We start from the raw sequence: 22,937 nt of genomic DNA, 5'->3' as shown, positions 1-22,937 counted from the left end.
GAATGATTGAATAAGACACCCTTATCAGGGATATATGACTTGATTTATCCATGGAAGGATGCATGTACCTTTTTAAAGGTGGAATTAAGGATATAACATCGGTAACTTAAAATGAATCCTAGGGGAATGCATAAAGGTTGGCATTTCAACCTTAATAGGGATATTATGAGTTTTGACAGTATGAATTGGAAAGGATTAAGGTAATAACAACCTTTAAGGATCAGTGGAGAAATTTTTTCAGAAGTATATAGACAATGATTTTTGTATTAATAGATGGTATCGTGATATGCCCTGTATCTAGGGAATACATGAGGAACGATTCAAGGATAACCTTAGAGGTTTTACAAGGAGAAAGGTAATATTCAAAATTCTCAAGAATAGAAATGTGGATAAAGGAAATATGACGTAATTATAATGATGCCAAGTGGGGCGTGTTAAACCACGAGAAAGTATGGATCGAACCAGTAAAGGTCGAAATTGTTCAGGGCAATTAGAACCTAAGATAAAAGATGTTCTAAGTATGATTGAGAGTCAGTCGTGACAGTGATTAACCTCTAAAGACTGAGGCAATAACTTATGGAAAAATGGTGATATTTTTTTTACTCATCAGATTTTAAGGAAAACATCTTCACATAAGCAGTGATTGAAATGAGGTAGAAAATTTATTTGGAGGTGGTTAAAATGACATTGACTGTAAGGAAATTTTACTATCAGGAAAGGCCAAAGAGGTGGCCGACACTTTAAAGGTAAGAGGATAATTATAGGCGCTTGTGCCAAAGGAATACAGTGATGATGGTTAAAGCTGTGAAGGTTGTATTATGGTTTGGAAGATTGACATTCCTTCTGATGACTGTGCAATACCCAACCATAATAGTAGTTGGTAAAGGTTTAATTTGTGTAATCTCCATGAGCGGGCTATCTATCTCAGAAGGTACTATCTTGAGATAAGCCAGGACCATGTTTCAAAAAGGACTAGACGAACCTTTGAGTTAAGTCTTCTATTTAAGGTATATGATTAAGAATGGTATTAACCTGCTATCTTTGCTTTGATTGAAACTCATCTGCAATTTTATCTGATTCATGTCATGAAAGTACGTCAGAATTTGGAGTGTTCTTCATGAATTATGAATGGTGATTATGTTAACTCCTTAGAAGAATTCTATACGATATGTATGGACTCCGTATGGTTAGATATTAAGATTTCATGGAAAGTGAATGACGACAGTAGGTCAGTGGTGGACCATAGTAATGCAGCAATGATTCTGCGAGTAATGAGCTGATTACAACGGTGAGAGTTGTATTGGAATGGATCTTGAGATTGAGTACCACTAATCGGGTCGTGTTGACGTATAAGTTATCTTTGATAAAAAAAACTAGGTCGATTATTTACCTATTGAATATTTATTCCTTCTTATCAATAGAGAGTCATATTACTATACGAGGAAGGTTGCGATGCAAGCATAGAATTCTAGTAACGATGATGTCTAGAATGAGATCCCAGATTCGATTTTCGATATCGAGGGAGTTTCAAAGGTGATTGTGTATAAGCTCGAGGAAGAGCATGGGTCCATAGAATGATGGACGGAATAGCAAAAATATTTAGGCATGTGAAATACGATGCTATAATACTTGATGTTGATATAAATACATATATGTTTTGTTCTCCTATGACAAACCTCTATAGTTCAGAGGTAGATTCCAAGCCAGATATTTTATGGCAATAATTTTTTTTACGTATATACAATTCTCTCCAGTTCGTTCTTTTCTCTTCTTTTCATTTCATGTAAGCTGAGAAGAACAACCCTTCCAGAAGGGGAGGTATTGCCGAATGACTATCTATCTGTGTGATAGAAGCCTAGTAGGATACCACATGTTGTTTAATTGCTTGTCAAGTACTAAAGGCTGGCCACCTTCTGTACTAACTATGCAATAGAACAAGTGTTCATGATCATAGTGATCTCTCAACAAATTCCTTTACTTCTATATGATTGATCAAACTTTGGAAAATAGAAACAGCTAAAAAAGGAGTAGTAAAGTTATGGTGGTATTCGGAATGGAAACACATTCGTGATACTAAGGTTGATGTGGTTATTAAAAGGTTATAGAATGCTAGCGAGCAAAAGTATAACCAGTATAATATTAGGAACGGAACGTAGTAGCGATTACGAACTGGAAAAGAATGGGTATTGAGAAGCAAAAGCTCTAATGCTAAAAGCTATAATGAGAGTCTATGCAATAGACTTGAAAGAATTTGGAATGATCACTTAACGCGGATTGAGTTTTCTCACGATAATAGATCATATGTCAGGTATCGAGATGTCGTCTTATGAGATCTTTGAGGGAAGACAATGTCGATCCCCCTTATGTTAGGATGAAGTTGTAGAGCACAAGATGCTCGGACCAGCAGTGGTCCAAAGGACCAAGGATATAATAGATTTAATCAGAGGACGGCTGGTAGTAGCCCAAGATGGGAACACGAAGTATGTTGATTTGACACGAAAGGACAAGGAATAGGAAGTAGGGGACCTAGTGCTGTTATAGGTATTCCCTTGGAAAGGATGGATGAGGTTCGGAAAGAAAGGGAAGCTAAGCCCACGAATTGTTGGACCCTTTGAGGTATTAAAACATATTGGGAAGTTAGCATATAAGCTAGCTCTACCCCCGAACATGTAGCAAGTTCATAACGTGTTCCACGTATCAATGTTAAGGAAGTGTAATTCGGATGCCAGATAAATAGGGGCATAGGAGTGCATAGACATGCAACCAGATGTAACCTATATGAAGCAACCAGGAAGGGTTATATATTGAAAAAAAAGGAACAAGTGCTTAGGAGAAGGGTTATCAAACTATTCAGAGTTTGATGGAAGAACCACAATGTGGGAAAATTTACTTGAGAGTTAGAAAGTGCAATGCTAAGAAAGTATCCCTATTCATTTTCTATCTGATTCTGGGACGGAATCCTTTTAAGGAGGGGAGACTGTAATAACCCCAATTTTTGGAATTTTTGAAACCCTTATGAATAGTGATTTTGCTGATTATGCTGAATAAGAAAACTTTTCATACCACACTATGTAGGGGTTCTTTTATTGATCTTCTGAGATCTTATTAGTACTCTATATGGTATATAAGTGTATGTAAAGATCGTCAGAATCCAAATTCGAACACTTTGATTTTTCCCGGAAATCTACCAGATACAGAAATAATTGAGTATAAGGTAACAGAATAAAAAGGATTTAAATTCAAGGATTATACGAGAGGATCATAAAAGGAATATAATGTATTGGGAAAGGTTAAGGAAACCTAAGTAATAAGATCCCGGGTATGATCCCTCAAACGATAAACGAAAACAAAAGTTAAGCGAACCGCATAACAGATTAGCGGTCATTAGCCAAGTAATTAGGAGCTAATCAAAGAGGTTAGTGAGGATGATGTCATCAAACCAATAAGAAGAGGACAAGCATGGGAAGATGACATAGGATTGATGACCTAAGCATGAAAAAAAGGGAAGGAAGGGTGGTTGATTTCAAGCCACACAATTTTACATGGTTAAAAGATAATTAAACAAAACAAAAGCAAAACAACCAACCAAACAAATCACAAATCACAAAAACACATTTTCTCCACCTTTCCAAGCAAGATCTCTCGGCCTCTTCCTTAAGAAATGGGAAGTCCAAGCTCCTCCACTTGCTAATTTACAAGGTAATTATCCTAGCTTCTCCTAGTTAAGTTACATACTTCCTAGGAATCTTAGCTTCAAAATCCTTTCCTAGCATTTCCTATAAATCATTCAAGAAGATGGTGAATAGTACTTTCTTGAAATTAATTTTTGTGTTCTTGATTTCTTTGAAAGATCAAGCTTGTAGGAGGTTAGATTAAGGCTTCCATGGGCATTCCAAGGATCTTTCATGGATTAAAAGCTTCAAGGAAGGTATAACTCTTCATGATCTTAGTCTTAAGTTTTGTTGTTTGGATTTTCTAATGTTTAGATGATGGGTTAGTGTAATGGGTGTGTAATCATGTTTAGAGCTTTGTTTAGTAAGTGGTTTTGTTCATTTTTGAGTTAGGAGTGATACTTATTGGATTTAAAGTTCTTGGCCACATTTTTGACTTGGTTTAGATGAATAAGTTGAGATATTAAGTTATGGCTGAATGATATTGTCTTGTGGTTGAATGATGGTGGAATGGTGATGATTGTGGGTTGTTTGTGAATTGAATTGGAGTTGTACGAAATTGGTAATCGCGTAAACATAGTCGTCGTAATGTCCGATTACCCTAGACTGTTTTTGTTCTTAACATTAGGACCCGTGAACTCACTGTTAGGTTTTGAACATTGCCATGATTAGATAGTTCATGTTACGAGCTTCGTTTTGATATGTGGTTCGTTTGAATCCGATGTACGGTTTAGGAGAAACGACCGTTTTAAGTAACGGCGTTTCGCGACCGAACCATTACCCCTTGCCTTACTTTGAAACCTTGGTTAAGGCCCTTAAATGACTAATTGGAGTATGAAACATTTATGTAAAGTGGATTAGGCAGTTGGTAAGGTGCTCGCGAAAGAATCGCCTTAAAACTCTTAATGGTTAATTTATTAAAAATGGTGGAGCCGAGGGTACTCGAATGACTCATGTGATTCGTTAAGCGTATAAGTTACCATAAGTGAACGTTAGGGTTCAATTGGTTAAAGTCTAGTTTCTTAAGCGACCGGGGTTTAATTTCGACTTATGTTGTTGTTCATAGGTTATCGGACCCACTCTAAGCTTAAATTTACCCCGGAACACTCAGGCAAGTTTTCTACCCGTTATACTGTTGTTGTGATGTATACATATGTATATGCATTATCTTGTGATAGATGCATGATGGTTAATTAGAAAATCTTGCGATATATTGGAGCATGTGATATGGTATATATGCATATCTGTTTCGTAATCTTGATATATATCTGTTGATTCAATTGCTTATAAGTTGCATAATACCTATGCTAGAGATAAGCAGTAGTTGCGTATACCCTTAGTATAGGGGACCCAAAGGTGAACATTTTCTAAAACTGGGAGTCGATGTTCCCGAGTATATTATATATATATATTTATATATATATATATATATATCGATATAGTTTTCAAAACTATTAATCGAATAAGTTTTATTCGATAACTTTATTTTATTTAATGAATATTAGTTGAATATTCATTCGAGGACTTATGACTCCGTTTATTTATTTAATGAATATTATTTTGAATATTCATTCGAGGACTTAAGACTCCGTTTATTTTATTTAATGAATATTATTTTGAATATTCATTTGAGGACTTATGACTCCGCTTATTTATTAAATAATATTCTTTATTTTATTAAAGAATAATGTTTCGATAATCAAACTTATTTTCGATTATTCAAATAAAGATCGTACTTTCGTATAAGTATATCTTTGGTTATTTATTATTCATTTCAAGTATAAGTTTTAAAACTTCTACTTCAATTATTTTTATAAGGATTATCCTTTTGGGAATATTATTTAAATAATAATATTCAAATATTTTCTAATATATCGGGACTGATTTATTTCATTAAATCAGCATTATTCCAAACATTCTTAAAAATGTTTTCGAGTCTTCAAAATGAATTTTAAAAGTTAGAGCGGATCCCAAAACTCATTTTTATATTTAAGATCTTCCTTTCGAAGGGGATTTAAATACTCGCTCAAAATCTTAGGGATCCGGCTCTGTGGTGTATTTTATATTCGCAACGAGGTTGCTGTTTTGAGAAAACAATTTGATTACTTGCCCAATGTTCGGGAAGTAAGTCCATCTAATTGAGTCGGCATAAGCGACAGGCCGGGGTATGGTCTATGAAGGTGTAAGAGGCTGGGTAACAGTCCATCCACGCGTGAGTGGCCGGGTAACGGTCTAGCGCGAGGTCCTAATGTGGCCAGGGTGATGACCGGCGAGGAATTCATCCATCTACAGTAGAAAAGGTTACTTATTGGTATCTTTTCCTGATCAACAAGATATCAGGTTTATGCCAAGGTTTTCTCCTTTCCAAATTCATTGGATATTGCAACTCTGTTTATAATTTTCATAACAGAGGTTTTCAAGGAGTGTATGAAATGTATATATATAGGTGTATATATATATCGGGACTTAATGAAGTATCTCGTAACTTCATTATTTATAATGATATTCAAAGATTGAATCTATTCAAATCTTGTCTTGTAGTCTCATCTATGTGATGAACTTTTGAAACTAACTATAACTTGAACGGTGGTAGTTCAAGTAGTATTTGGAAAAGATATAAGTATATTGGGGTATCTTGTAACTTCATCTTTTCAACTTATATCTAGTTAATGATTATCTTATGCATGACAAAGATTTTCACAAAAATATTGAGACAAGGTTAGATATATGAGATCACCTTGCAACGATATTTTTATACAGTTATAAACTGGAACTCTGTGTATATTATACATGTCAGAGGATTTCAAAGATTTGAGAAGTATATATGTATATATATACTGAATATTTTGCGACTTTGTCGCATTAAAATAACAAACTTGATTCATTTCTTCTTGACCAGGACTTTCATGAGTACTATGAGAATGCTCATATATTGTTAATTATAATACATATTATTTCGGTGGGCTTGTTGCTCACCCTTGCTTTCTTCTTTCATCACACAACATCAGATAGACAAGATGAACAATATCAAGCTCCCAATTCGTGAGCGGTTAGGAAACGTTCTGCAGTTTCCTGTAGGCGTTGATGACGCTGTAGCTGAGGTAGGAACTACCAATAGGCCAGGATTTCAACTTTTGATATAGCAAACTTATGTATATTATGAATTGTAATAATGGCAAGGAATATGTAAATTATTCAGAAACCCTTTTTAGGTGTAATGGTTTATAATTGTGGAATAAAATGACTTGTGTTATTTTTGGTATTCATCTCTGAGACTATAACTTGTGGTGTGTGTGTATATTGTGGGGTCACAGTACGCAGTAGTTGGTTGTTTATAAAGATTGAGTGTTATTAAGGGAAATGGAACTCGTGACAACCCGGATCCCCGACCCCGGATCTGGGGGTGTTACAGTTTGTGTTTCTTCAGACATGATTGTAAACTGGATCTCACTGTTTGTATATCAACAGATAGGCTCTGATACCAATTGTTAGGTCACACAACACTATAGAAGGGGGTTGAATATAGTGTTTATACAATCAAATCGATTTCGAACACAAGTATGTAACAGTAATCAAGTTTATTCAATATAATAATCTCTGTTACAAAATAGGTTAAACTACTCTCTCAGTGATGAACAATACCACTAAGAGCTGCTAGGTTACAATGTATAATCTTCCTCGTGAATGATAACACTTATAGTATAAACCCTAAGCTGTGTTTATATAGTACACAGTTACAAGATATCTTCTAATTGATATGGAATATAATTCTGTCTCCTATAATATATCAATCAGATATTATCTTCTACAAGTCTTCTAGCTATCCAACTCTTCATGCATATCTTCTATTATTTTAGTCATGATCCTTTCCTGTAATTCAGCTGCTTTCCTTATCTGAAGTACCCGCACTTAAGTACTGATATAAATCTTGACGGCCTTAAGTTCTGACTTCAGTAAGTTCCAATTTCCAGTAAGTCCTGATATTAAGTTTTGAAACTAAACACAACAGATTAGACATGACATCTCAAATATATCTAACAGTATCATACTAAGCTCTGGGTGCCTGCTTTAGTCCATATAGAGCCTTGAGTAGCTTGTACACAAAATCTGGAAATTCTAAATCTTCAAGCCAGGTGGTTGTTGCACATAAACCTCTTCTTCTAGCTCACCATTTAGGAAGGAACTTTTGACATCCATTTGATATACTTTAAAATTTGAATGTACAGCAAATGCTAGAAAAATCCTTGTTGCTTCAAGTCTTGCAACTAGAGCAAACGTTTCATCATAATCAATTCCTTCTTCCTGTGAGTAACCTTTAGCAATCAACCTTGCCTTATTTATGGTAACTATATCATTTTCATCCATCTTGTTCCTGAACACCCATTTTGTTCCAATTATACTTCTGTTCTTTGGTGCAGGAACTAACTCCCAAACTTTATTCCTTTCAAACAGATTCAACTCTTCCTACATAGCGGATATCCAATCAGGATCCATTAGAGCTTCTTCAATTTTCTTAGGCTCTATTTGAGACAGAAAGCATGCATGTAGGCACTCATTAGCAGTTGCACTTTTAGTCTTTACACCATCATTAATATCACTAATTATTGCATTTTGATTGTGACTCCTATCCCATTTTCTGGTATGAGTTTGTTGACTGGTGCCTTTATCATTTTCTTCATTATTAGTATGACTAGTAGATCCTTCTTCTCTTTCTCCCCCTGAGTTTGTGCTATCAAATTCAGGTGTTTGAGATGAGCTTTCATTTTTATGATTTTCCTGTTCAGTAGTCTCTTCATTCATCATCTGTTGTGCAGTAGTTTCATCTTCTTCATCAGAATCACTGTTAATGTTGAGGTTTACAAATGCAAGGGCTTCAGCTTCATTTTCATCAAGGCATTCCAAGCCTAGACACTTGTCATCATCAAAAGTCACATCTGTGCTTTCCATAATCTTCTTTTGATCAATCACATAGACCTTGTAGGCGGTTCTCTTTAATGAATATCCCATAAAAATTGCTTCAAAAACCTTTGAGTCAAATTTTCCCACATATTCAGAGATGTCTTTTAATATGTAACACTTGCTCCCAAACACATGAAGATGCTTTATAGTAGGCTTTCTCTTAGACATGATTGAGTAAGGTAATTTGCCATGGGCCTTGTTTATAAGATATTTGTTTTGAGTATAGCATGCAGTATTGACAGCTTCCTCCCAGAAACTTGTTGGCAACTTGGCATCTTGCAGCATTGTTCTAGAAGCCTCTACCAATGTTCCATTCTTTCTTTTAACTACCCCATTTTGTTGAGGTGTTATGGCAGCAGAAAACTCTTAAATAATGCCTTTGTTTTTGAAGAATTCACTTAAGGTTGTATTTCTGAATTCTGTTCCATTATCACTTCTCAATTTCTTTACACAGTTTTGATCTTTATCCTATTTTTCTATCTTCTTTATGTGCTCAATTATGATGTGTGGAGTCTCATCTTTAGAGTGCATAAACTCTACCCAAGTATATCTTGAGAAATCATCCACCATCAAAAGTGCAGATTTGTTCCTTGAAATTGATAAGACATTTACCGGCCCAAACAAGTCCATATGAATAAGCTGGAATCATGCACTTATAGAGTTCACAGTTTTTGACTTGTGACTTGATCTTTTCATTTTTTCTTTCTGAGAAGCTTCACAAACTTCAACTTAAGCAAACTCCAGATTAGGCATGTCTCTTACTAACTCCTTTTTGACCAAGGTGTTGATTGCCTTGAAATTCAAGTGAGACAACTTTTTATGCCATAACTTGCTTTTTTTCTTCCGATGCCTTGGTATATAAGCAAAAAATTCCATCCTTATTTGTTGAGTCCAAGTCTGCAACAAACAAGCTTCCTTTTCTTTCTCCTTTCAGAGCAACTTCACCAGTTTTCTTACTGATAAAAGTGCGTTCTTCTTTGTTGAATGCAACTTCAAAGCCTTTGTCTGCAAATTGGCTAACACTAAGAAGATTCACTTCAAGACCAACTACCAGTGCTACATCATTAATGACAACATTTCCAGAAACAATCTTGCCATATCCCATTGTGAATCCTTTGTTGATATCTCCAAAGGTCACCAAAGGGCCAGCCTTCTCCTCAAACTGTGATAGCAGGGCCTTATCACCTGTCGTATGTATGGAACATCCACAGTCTATGATCCAAATGACCTTCTTCATTTTGCCCTGCACACAATGAGTTTTAAGTGTGTTTAGCAACCCAAGCAGTGTTGGTCAATTTCTTCATGTTAACTGATTTAGCAGAAGTAGAATGAGTTGTTTCAGATAAAATAGAATTTAATGATTGTTGTGCATTTTCCCTAACTTCTGTAGACCCAATTTTTATTTCTTTAAGGTCTACTCTCAATTTGTGGCAACTTTTCATTACTTTCAAGTTGAAAGGGATGCAATCAAACTCGTCACAGAATGAGTAGGGATCATTTGCATATGCTTCATGGTATTTGCAGGCTCCTTCAACAGGCTTGCTAACAACCTTTTTTCAAAGGTGAGTTAGATGATTCACAGAGCCACATTTCTCACATTTCTTTCTTGGAGCACCAGCAATATAAGCAAAGTTGTTGCTTTTGTTTATCCCAATTTTCCTATTTCTATTTTTCTTCTTCTTTCTTGCATCTTCAGTTTCGGTTTCTTGTACATGTGTCTTGGAGCCTTGGTTGTCCATGAGCTTCTCTTCAGCTTTGGAAGATTGAGTTGCTTCTGCATTTTTCTTCTCATAGTCTTCATCAGCAATTTCTTGCTTGATATTCAACTCTTCTTCACTGAAGTTAACTTCACATGCCTTGAACATAGGTGAGACAACCTTTTTCAGCATAATCAAGACCAATAGCAATATTTGCACATGATTTGTTTTTCTCATGGTATTGCCCAACCAACTCAGATGCATTCTTGAAGGACTTCAACTTCACTTCATTCTTTTCCAGCTTCTCCCTTAATACTGCTTCAATATCATTTGCACACTTGAGCTTGTTCTTTAGATATGCATTCTCTTGTCTCACAACTTCAAGCTCTACCAACAACAATTCAGCTTCTTGTTTCTCATTTTCAAGTTTCTCATTTATCTTTGTCAGTCTGCTAACTTCTTCATTAGCAGCAACCATACTTGTATGAATGTGAAACATTTCTGTGCTCATCTTTTCTATAGCTTCCGTATATTGACTCATATTTAAATCAATGGTAGTGAGAGTTGGTACCTGTGATCTTGATGAGGATGATTCTCCTTGCTCCAAGGCCATTAGTGCATAATTTCCAACTTCCTCATCTTCATCATTATCAGTTTTATCCCAACTTTTTCCCTTTACAATATAAGCTTTGCTTTGCTGTTTCTTCGGAAGAGCTTCATACTTTGCTTCCAGTTGAAGATTAGCTTTGTCTTTCTTTGCTTTCTTGGGTTTCCTGCATTCTGTAGCAAAATGACCTAGTTCATCATAATTGAAGCACCAACAGATCCAGTTTTGTAACCATTTTGCTATCAGATGTGTACTTCCCTTTTCCTTTCCAGCTGTTGTCTTTGTTGAATGACTGTCTTTTACCCTTGAAGAATCTTGGCTTCTTTACTCTAATGTTAGAGAACTTTCTTTCCAGATAGGTCATTGACTGATCAAACTCATCAAGTTCATCTAGGGTGTAGAACTCATCTTCTTCTAATTCCAGAATGACTTGTTCCTATGAATCATTGTTTCTTTGCTCACTTGCTGGGGCAACTAGAGTCTGGGATCTTGGCTCATCATTAGAGGTCTGGCTTTTATTGACAATTAGAGCACTAGAACCATCCACAATATGTCCTTGACCAGTTCTTAATGATTTTCTTTGAATAATCTCTAATCATATGTTTTTAGAATTCCATATAAAACTTCTAGTGTTATTCTGCTCAAGTCTCTCCCTTCTCTAATTGCTGAAATTTTCTGTTCCAAATGATCAGGGAGTGTAAGCAAAAATTTCAAGTTCACTTCTTCAGCTTCATAGTATTTGTCATGGAGCTGTAAGTCATTTATCAGCTTGTTAAACCTTTCAAACACATCAGTGATACTTTCTTTTGGCTTAGCCATGAAACCCTCATACTGTAAAATTAGTATCCTTCTTTGATTAGATCTAACTTCCTCAGTTCCTTCAACGAGAATTTCAATCTTTTCCCAGATCTGCTTAGCAGTGTCACGGTTGACAATGTTGTTGTACATTACATTGTCAAGTGACTCTATCAGTATCAGTTGTAAGCCACTATCCATGGAAACTTTTTTTTCTCAGGCTCAGTGTACTCAGAAGGATCTTTTGGAGCATAATGAGCTGGAATGACCATATCACCATCTGTAGACTCCTCAACTCTAACTATAGGAGTGAATGGCCCATTTTTGAGAATCTGAATGTAGAGTGGATTGGCCATCCTGATAAACAACAACATTTTCTTCTTCCACAAGGTGTAGTTAGTTTTATTAAATGTAGGAATTTTGATGCTACCGATTTTCTGTATATTCATTCTTCCAAGATCTTGAATCTGTTTACTTTCAGACTTTGCTCTGATACCATTTGTTAGGTAATGAATTACACACACAGGGGGTGAATGTATTTTTATGTTTTTCTGCTTTCTTGAAATATTTATGGTTGTGAACAAAGTAAATCAAATCTTGTAGTGAGATGTGTTAAGAATGAAATTAAACATGCAACAAACGATAACACGGATCTTTCAAAACTCACTTAATTTTATATTAAAATTAAGAATGTTTTGCTACAAAATTTCTAGGCTCTTTGTTGATAAAGAGTTTAGCTTCAATCTTGAGAGTATACAAGAATTTCCTGTTCTAATTGTTACAACTAACGAAGGACCAGTGTTAACTTTATATCATAGTTAACTACTGGTTTAAACAGTATATAATAAGAGATGTTATTCACTTTAGTAAACTGTCACCTATCATTTCCATTTTAGGAAAAGTATATCTTCCATTTTTTCCTTATCATATCTTTGCATATTGTGTTAACTTTGATCTTCCTTTGTCAGTTAATCTTCACCCTTGATCTTGCACACTCTTCAAGCTACTTTTTCTAGACTTGTCAATCCAACTGGTTGGATTGTTTGTTGATTGTCAATCTTGGATATTGAACTGGTCTGTAATTTGTACTTTGAGATTTTACCTCGAGATCTCCAGTTAGGCACATAGAGAACTTGACATCTCGATAAGTATATTGGCTTATCGAGATCTCTAATCACTTTATTGTTGTTTTGACTTGTAGAGGTCTCTGAGTTCTCTATAAGAGAATTTAGCTTGTCGAGATCTCTCCATTCCATGTCTTCACTTTGGCTTATAGACATCTCTGAGTTCTCTAAAGAATTTTGACTTGTCGATAACTCAGAGTTCTCTAATGAACTTTGACTTGTCGATAACTCATAGTTCTATAGTGAATTTTGACTTGTCGATAACTCTGAATTCTCTAGTGAAGAAATGACTTGTCGATAACTCAGAGTTCTCTAATGAATTTTGACTTGTCGATAACTATGAGTTCTCTAGTGAAGAAATGACTTGTCGATAACTCAGAGTTCTATAATGAATTTTGACTTGTCGATAACTCTGAGTTCTCTAATAGCTTTCTTGAGTTCTCTATAAGTCATTCGGAGTTCTCCAATGACTTCTCTATAACACTAAATATGTGACTTGTAGAGATCTTGACTTAGAACATTTTTCTCAAAACAGATTTATTCAAATCCAAGCTTCTTCATAATTCTTCTGAGGCATGATCTTCTTCCTAATAGAATTCTTAGGCTTGATACTGTTTGCAGAAAAAGACTCCAATATGTTCTTTAACATTTTTACAGACTTTAAATGTTACAATACAAAATGCAAACTAAGATAACAATACAACTTACTTAGGGTTGCCAATTTGACTTAGTCTTGTTAGTGTACAAGCATGTCTTGCACAACAATTGTGAAGAAGCTTGGAGTTGAATAAATCTGTTTTGGAAAAAAATTTCTAAGTCAAGATCTCTACAAGTCACAGATTAAGTATTATAGAGAAGTCATTCGAGAACTCCAGAATGACTTATCGACAAGTCAAGAAAAGCTACTAGAGAACTCAGAGATATCGACAAGCCAAATTGAAGACATGAAGATTGGAGATATCGACAAGTCATTTCTTCACTAGAGAACTCTAAGATATCGATAAGTCCATTTGTCACTAGAGAACTCAGAGTTATTGATAAGTCAAAGTGAAGACATGAAGATGTGAGATCTCGACAAACCAAATTCTCTTATAGAGAACTCAGAGACTTCGATAAGTCAAAACATCTATAGAGTGATTAGAGATCTCGATAAGCCAATATACTTATCGAGATGTCAAGTTCTCTATATACAAGACTGGAGATCTCGAGGTAAAACTCAAAGTACAAAATGTAGACCAGTTCAATATCCAAGATTATCAAGCAACAAACAATCTAATCAGTTGGATTGACAAGTCTACAAAAGTAGCTTGAAGAGTACAAGATCAAAGGCTAAGATTAACTGGCAAAGTAAAGTCACAGGCGTGCAAGATTAGCAAAGATACACTAAGCCAGAAACAGAAAGATTTGGTTATCCAAAAATAGGGTTTAGAACATGCTGTTGCATGCTGTGTAATAACCAGTGTAAACTGTTCTATAAAGTAAACACTGGATGCTTTGTTATATGTAACAATTTAGATAAGAAAGATCTTGTATTCTCTCAAGATATAAGCTAAGCTCTTTATCAACAAAGAGCCTAGAAATTTTATAGCAAAACATTCTTAATTTTTAATTTTTAATATAAAATTAAGTGAGTTTTGAAAGATCTGTGTTCACTGTTTTTACTTGTTTAATTTCAATATTAACATATTTCATTACAAGATTTAATTTACTTTGTTCACGACTTTAAACAATTCAAGAAAAGCAGAAAAACACTAAAACACATTCACCCCCCCTTCTGTGTGTGATTCATTATCTAACAGAAAGAATTTAGTAAGAAAATTCTGAGTAAGATCTTCCTAAGTAGTAATAGAGCCTGATGGTAGAGAATGCAACCAATATTTAGCTTTATCCCTCAGAGAGAATGGGAAAAGCCTCAGCATTATAGCATCTTCAGAAATATTGTTGAATTTGAAAGTGTCGCAGATCTCGATTAAATCTCTAATGTGCATGATGGGATCTTCCGTTGGAGAACCCCCAAACTGGACCGAGTTCTGCACCATCTGAATCGTGGTAGATTTGATTTCAAAAGTATTAGCCGCGATGGCTGGTCTGATAATGCTGGACTGAATATCATTGATCTTCGGCTGAGAATAATCCATCAAGCTTTCGGATTCACTAATAGTTCTCCCATTGCAATAATAGCCTCTTCTTCAACTTTCTCAACTTCTTCAAAAACCTCTTCAACTACTTCGACTTCTTCCTCCGCTTTATCGAGAATGTGTTAGCATAAACACTCTCTAGAGTACCTGAAACACAAACAAACAAACAAGTAAGTAAAATATCTGAGTCAATGAACTTTAACGACCATTGATGTCAAGCACATTAACTAAAAATTAATGCCGAGTCTCCGGCAGCGGCGCCAAAAACTTGTTAGGACAAAAACACGTGCTAAAATTACACACAAGTATATGCATTCACAAGTAGTATAAGATATCAATCAGATTCGTTCCCACGGAAACTGGTTTATGTTAACTTCAATTTATGCACTTATGCAACAATGGTATGGCTATCGTTCAATGCTAAGACAATAACACTTTAGGTTGTTTGTTAACTAAAATATTAACTAACATGCAAATAACTAAGAGATTAAAAGGTTGATTTAACTATATGAGATAAAACATGTGATTCTAACTTCATTACTACATTCAAAGTCATTGTTTTTAACCTTAGCATGCAATGGTGATGACAACTAATCAGATAACACGAAACTAGTAAAAGCCAACTGTCATTGTACGAATACCCTACTACCAGACATCCACAAAAGAGATAGAAGCTGAATATACACCAATTATGTTGAGACCCTATATGTCTATAAAATTTGACAACATAAAGGTTTAATGAACAAGTTATCAATCGTGATTACATAGGGCAAGTAAGATGGTTAAAATTACCTATGAATCATGCATAACAATTATACATGAACCTATACTAGCATGGCAAGTTCTAAATCTCTATATTCACTGTCGCTTCAATAGAGATTAACACGTTATCTTATATGTTCGCGACGCACATAAGATGAATAAGCACAACCAATACTAGGATATCAATCAATCACCACACACTTAGGTATCAAATTAATTAACTATAGAAATTCATAATAAATCCGTTAGAACCCCACGATAACGATTAGTTCATAACCGAACTCATCGTCACCATGGGTTCCAATGAAAGTATGGTAAATAAACTACGATAAACTAGCTCTTTAATAAACTGAACAATAATAACAAAGTATGTTAACAAGAGCATTAAGTTCAAACAATAAAGAAAACAAGCATTCAAGATTATAACTTAAGCAAAGAATCACAAGTAAAAACTAGATCTTCTTCTTCTTCTTCGTTGTATTGTGCTATTAGGTCTTCTTCCTGCTCCCTCCTTGCTCTTCTATCTGAAAAATGTCTTTTAAGAGTCTTTTTATACCATCCCAACAGGTCAGGAGTCCAGCAAATCAATCTTCTATTAGCATCAGGATTCTGAAAAATCGACCTAGCTCGGCCGCCCTGAGATCCCGCGCGGCCGCCCTGGATTTCTGGAAAAACTAATTTTCTTCTGTTCTCTTGACTTCACTTGCTGGTTTCTTTTGCGCAATCGACCGAGGCTCCATCCTAACACTCTTTTAAGTATAAAACTTGCAAAATCCATTCCTTCTTTTGAATATGCCCTGAAATGCAAAACACTACAAAAACACATCAAAAACAGAAATAACTTGAGTACAAAACACCAATTCGAGCCTTTACGAAGCGTTCTAAGTGGATATAAATTCCACTTATCACACATCGGACAAATTATAGGAAGGGGACACACCTTTGGTTATTAATTAATGATTTCAAACTTGAAGATTGTTCCTACAAAATCTCCAAATGAAAATTTTCACTTTATGCGAAATCAACAGCCTCCAAATTCCGTTCCATCCTCCAGATTGGGCACATACTGAGTTTTCAGTATTTTGTTCATGCCATAATCGATATCATGTCTTCACATTATACATCAATTGATTAGGACCATACTATTATATCACCAAGTGTTCGTTGTGGCACATATGTTGCCGGAATATCTTTGGCATCGTTAAAATTAAACATCTCATACACCTTCTCGGAATTACATGTTTTTGTACCTACATAAAATAGTGTAGAGGTAGCCTCATTTCATCCTTCATAGACTTACAGGTTATCCACTATGAAGTTATTCTTTTTTTGATAACTATGGGTTTTTAGTTGTTGTAATACTTTACCCATCCCTAACAACCCATCTAAATCATTGTGCCAGAGATTTATTATCTTGTCATAACCCGCTCAAATGAAACTAGACCCATATCCTTTACTAGGAGTGTGCATTCGGTTTGGTTAAATGAAAACCAAACCGAATAACCGATATTTTTTCGATTCGGTTAACCAAAATATAAAATTTGATTATGTTTTTGGTAGTAAAAATTCAGAATTTCGGTTTTTAACCGCGGTTAACCGAAAAACCAAATTATTAACCAAAAGTTTTAATAGTTTACAAAAGATTACTATAAATATTAATATTAATTAATAATTCGGTGTCGATAGTGTTAGGGCGAAAACACACGCTAAAATTACATGCAAGTATACGTGTTCGCAAGTAGTATGAGATATACATCAGATTCGCTCCCACAGAGACTAGTTTAGGTTAAGTTCAATTTATGCACCTATGCAACAATGTATGGTTATCGCTCAATGCTAAGAAAAATAACAAATTGGGTTTTTGATTAAGCTAAGAGATTATACTAAATAACATTAACTAAGAGAATTGAGGTTGAATTACTTATATGAGACAAACATGGGATCCTAACTTCATTAAATAGCCTTTTTGTTCTTAACCTTAGCATGTAATGGTGATGACACTAATCAGATAACACGAAACTAGTAAACGCCAACTTTCGTTGTAAGAATCCCCTACTACCAGACATCCATAAAAGAGATAGAAGCTGAATAGACACCAACAATTTTGAGACCCTATATGTCTATAGAATTTGACAACATAACGGTTTAATGCGCAAGTTATCTATCGTGATTACATAGGGCAAGTAAGCTGGTTAAAATTACCTACGAATCATGCATAACAATAACACATGAACCTATGCTAGCATGACAAGTTCTAAACATCTATATTCATTGTCGCTTCAATAGAGATTAACACGCTATCTTATATGTTAGTTAAACACATAAGACGAATAAGCACAACCAATACTAGGTTATCATACAATCACCACACACTAAGGTATCGAAATAAATTAACTATAGAAATCCATAAGTAAATCCGCTAGAATCCCACGATAACGATTAGTTCATAATCGAACTCATCATCACTATGGGTTCCAATGAAAGCATGATATAAAACAATATAAGAATACTAGGGTTCAAAGACAAATCGAAAACAAGCATCCAAGAATCAACTATATTAAAGAAAATAAAAGTCTTCTTCTCTGTAGCCTTCTCGTGCTCTCTAGGTCTTCTTATTGCTCTCCTAGGCCTCCTTGTTGTTAAAAACGTCTTTTTATTGGTATATATAGGCTCCAGGATGACCAGGACTCTCAAAATCTTCAATTTCGACTAAAATCAGGATTCTGGGGCAGAAACCGGGTGCGGGCGCGCTGTTTTTGGGCACGGCCGCACTGGAATAGTGTTTTTAGCGGCGCGGGCGTGGTGGTTCTGGCACGGCCGCGCTGACATTCTGAAAAATTTCTGACAATTCTTCTTTTGGCCGTATCTTGAGTCTTGCTCGTCAGAATTAGGCGATTCAACTGCCCACGTGAAGCTAACGAGATTCTCTACAACTTTAGAATGGCCTAGGCTTCTAATTCTGGTCTCTTTTCAGCATATTTCTTTGAAAAGCTTCTTTCTTCATTTAACTAATGCCTGAAACGCACAAACACAAAAACACATAAAAAATACCAACAACTTGAGTTCAAAACACCAACTTAAGCCTGAAATGAAGCGTTCCAAGTAGATATAAAATCCACTTATCACACCCCCAAACTTGAATCGATGCTTGTCCTCAAGCATAAAAAGACTCAAATCTATAAAACAGACCTAATGCATGAATGCAACTACGTGAATGCAACTAAATGATAATGCAATTGATCCCCTCAGAATAATCATAACCAAATGAATAAGATGATGCCTCTAAGAATGCAATGACTCAAAACGGAGCTCGAATAAATCCCACAAACCAAATCACAAACCGGAAACGTGCGTGTGTGGATGCTTAACAGATTTACTCTCGACACTAGATCAATAACCATAACTTATCTTTCATGAAAACAATCACAAGTTTATAAACAGAATAGACGATAAACGCATAATGACTCATAACACCTTCATTCTACTAGAGTTATACAAGGATCCACGCTATTATTGAACACATAGCACATATGCTTATTTGATCGTGTAATGAATGAGGTCCCAAAAGACTTATGCGATAATACCCATGTAACGAGCGTTATGTTAGCGGATCCCAGACTATCAAAGCCTTAGGTCACTAGGCACAAAGTCCCCTAAGAACTTAATAACTCGAGTAATAAAGATCTCACTCTTGATCAATTATGCATAAACACATACTTTTTTCTTTTCTCATTTTTTTTCTTTTTTTTCCTCTTTTTTTTCAACAATTTCTGAATGAGTGTGTTTCGCTCCATATCATTCAACCCTAGACTACTCATAAAAATATGAGCCGGCTACTAGCCAATTGACGCCTAGCCTTACAACAACTAGCAATGAAATCCAAGTTTTTCTCCAGTTTAAAAATTCAGTATTTTTTTTTCATTACGAGAATAAAAAAAATTCTAAATATAAATAAGTGATTAAATCTCAACAACAAACAAGTATGATCATGATCTAGATCAAAATCAACCCTATAAGACTATGTGAAAATATTTGTTTCTAGCATGCAAATCGATTCATTAGGACTTAAATATCCCTCTGTTCGTCATCACTACACTCACATCAACATCAACCAATCAATCATAAATAGCTCAACCTAAGGGATCATGTTATATGCATGCAAATGCAACTACATGTACTCACATTATTAGACAAACAAAAATGTAAACAAATATGTCCTAAATGAACAATCATGCAAAAATATGAATGAACTACAACTAAACATGAAATATGAATCTATATCAACTATATGGACACACACAAACTAATCCTTACATTACCACCCCCAAACTTAAAATTTTTAATGTCCTCATTGAAGGCAATAATAAGGATTTCAGGCATACCTAGTTAGCAGAAGGATCACCCTCTTCGGGTGGAGGATCAGATGGCCAATCAACCTCGATAACAGTGGCTCGGAAAATAGTGCCCAAAGCCTGTGTCAAATATGCAGCAAAACGATGGTGAATGTCATGCATGGCCTCCATACGCCTAGTCACTCGCCTGTACTGCTCATCACCAATACCAGTCCTATCAACTACCTGCTACACATGAGAAGATCCCTCTGTAGGCACGGGAAGATCCGTTCAACCACTCTCTACATCATCAAAAATATATCACAACCCCTTATCATGGGGTGCACCTAAGAATGAATAACTCAAGTGATCTGGTAGTGGGTTGAGCTCAAGTGTGGGAGCATCTTCAATAGACGTCTCGAGACACTCCTGAGAAATTTTCAGCTCTGCCAACCCAAGAAAATCGAATGGCATATCCAACTTCCTCCTCCACGGAGGTGCATTCAAAACCTGCATTTGCTCTGCTCCTTCTTCATCTTCAATAACTAATTCCCCTATTAAGGATCTCTCTAAGGTATCTGACTTTGGCAATTGCTCAGGCTCTGAATTCATGACAGAGTCGATCCACTATACTTTAAAGCATTCCTCTTTAGCTGTGGGTAACTTTATTGCCTTGAACACATTAAAAGTGACCTTCTGATCATGAACCTTTATCGTAAGCTCTCTTTTTTGCACATTGATCATAGTTCGGCCTGTAGCCAAGAATGGTCTCCCCAAGATAATGGGAATCTTCTTATCCTCCTCAAAGTCTAGAATAACGAAATCAGCAGGGAATATGAGTTTATCCACCTTGACCAAGACATCCTCCACATCGCCTCGTAGATATGTAATAGAACGGTCAGCCAACTGCAAGGACATATATGTAGGCTTTGGATCAGGTAAACCCAACTTCTTGAAGATAGAAAAAGGCATCAGATTGATGCTAGCTCCCAAATCACATAAACATTTGTCGAACGACAAGTTTCCAATAGTGTAAGGAATAGTGAAACTTTCAGGATCTTTAAGCTTCGGAGGCAACTTTTGTTGCAGAATAGCACTGCACTCCTCCGTTAGAGCAACGGTGTCTAAGTCATCGAGCTTCACTTTCTGAGATAAATTACCCTTCATAAACTTCGCATAGCTAGGCATCTGTTCAAGATCTTCAGCGAAAGGTATGTTGATGTGAAGTTTCTTGAACACCTCCAGAAACTTAGCAAATTGCTTATCTAACTTCTGCTTCTGCTGCCTTTTAGGAAAAGGAGGTGGAGGATAGACCTGTTTCTCCCCTGTATTACCCTCGGGAGGAGTGTGTTCCACAGTTTTCTTCCTTGATTTCACTTCTGCTTCCTTCTGCACATCTTCTTCAGCCAAAACTTCCAATTCTGGAACTTGAGATTTTTCAGGGCTTGCAACCTTCCTAGATCTCAATGTAATTGCCTTAACCTGCTCTTCTGCTTCCCTCTTTCCTGGAACTTCTGCATCACTAGAAAGAGTCTATGGTAGTCGATTCAATAAGGCGTTAGCAATTTGTCCTATCTGGTTCTCGAGAGTCTTGATAGAAACAGCCTGGCTTTGGCATATAAGAGCCTGGTTTTTGCACATAAGCCTCAACTCCTCCAATTCAGATTTTTCATTCGAAGATTGAATTGCATCATGAGTTTGTTGTTAAAGTTGGAGTTGTTGTCTTGGTGCAAATTGTTGCTGAAAACTAGGAGGGTTGGATTATTTTTCTCCAAACTGCCGGAACGGCTGTTGCATCTCATTCTGATTATTGCTCTAACTGACGTTAGGATGATTCCAGTTGTCAAGATGATAAGTGTTTGGAACTGGTTGTTGCGATCTCTGAAAGTTGCTCATAAACTGAGTCGAGTCACTAGATATAGCGCATTGCTCCATCGCATGCGAACCTGCACACAGCTCACAAACTCTGGTTATCTAATTAACATCATAGTTAGCCAGAGAATCTTCATAGACAACGCCTTTAGTTGAGCAGTGATAGCCGTAGCTGTATCCATTTTAAGAACTCCTGCTATTATGCCCCGTGGCAATCTCTGGGTTGGATACTGATATTCATTAGCAGCCATCAGTTTAATTAGATCATAAGCTTCATCATAGCTCTTAGCCCATAAGGCTCCACCTGATACTGCATCAAGCATGGGTCTAGATTGTGTTCCCAAACCATTGTAAAAACAATTGATGATCATCCAATCAGGCATGCCATGATGAGGACACTTCCTAAGCATCTCCTTGTAGCGCTCCCAAGTTTCACATAGAGATTCCCCCGATTGCTGCGCAAATGAGTGAGAGCATTCCTGAGTGCATCTGTCTTCGCCATAGGGAAGAATTTAGTGAGAAACTTTTGAGCAAGATCTTCCCAAGTAGTAATTGAACCAGCTGGAAGAGAGTATAACCAGCTCTTAGCCTTGTCCCTCAGAGAGAATGGAAATAGTCTCAGCTTCACAGCATCTTCAGAAACATCGTTGAACTTGAAGATGTCGCAGATCTCAATAAACATCGTTGAACTTGAAGATGTCGCAGATCTCAATGAAATCACTAATGTGCATATTGGGATCTTCCGTTGGAGAACTCCCAAACTGGATTGAATTCTGCGCCCATTGAATTATTCCAGGATTGATCTCAAAGGTATTAGCTGTGATAGCTGGCCTGACAATGCTAGATTGATTATCATTGATCTTGGGATAAGAAAAATCCATCAAGGCTTTCGTTCGTGCTGCTGGATCTCCCATTGTAATGAGTACTTGAAACACAACAAGTAAACCGTGAAAGAAAAAAAATCTGAGTCCGAGTCAGTGA

The 22,937-nt window shown here is 36.0% G+C and overlaps 1 non-coding gene across 1 annotated transcript; it reads left to right on the top strand.

Moving 5' to 3' along the window:
* The first annotated feature begins 22,337 nt into the window (after window positions 1-22,337).
* Window positions 22,338-22,443, top strand: LOC141694676 (small nucleolar RNA R71). The gene has a single exon (XR_012563963.1). It is a non-coding gene; the product is annotated as a small nucleolar RNA R71 (small nucleolar RNA).
* Window positions 22,444-22,937: the final 494 nt, after the last annotated feature.

This window comes from Apium graveolens, chromosome 10, assembly GCF_009905375.1.
Source record: "Apium graveolens cultivar Ventura chromosome 10, ASM990537v1, whole genome shotgun sequence".
In the NCBI taxonomy this organism is placed as follows: Eukaryota; Viridiplantae; Streptophyta; class Magnoliopsida; order Apiales; family Apiaceae; genus Apium; species Apium graveolens.
This window is presented reverse-complemented; position numbering and strand designations above follow the sequence as displayed.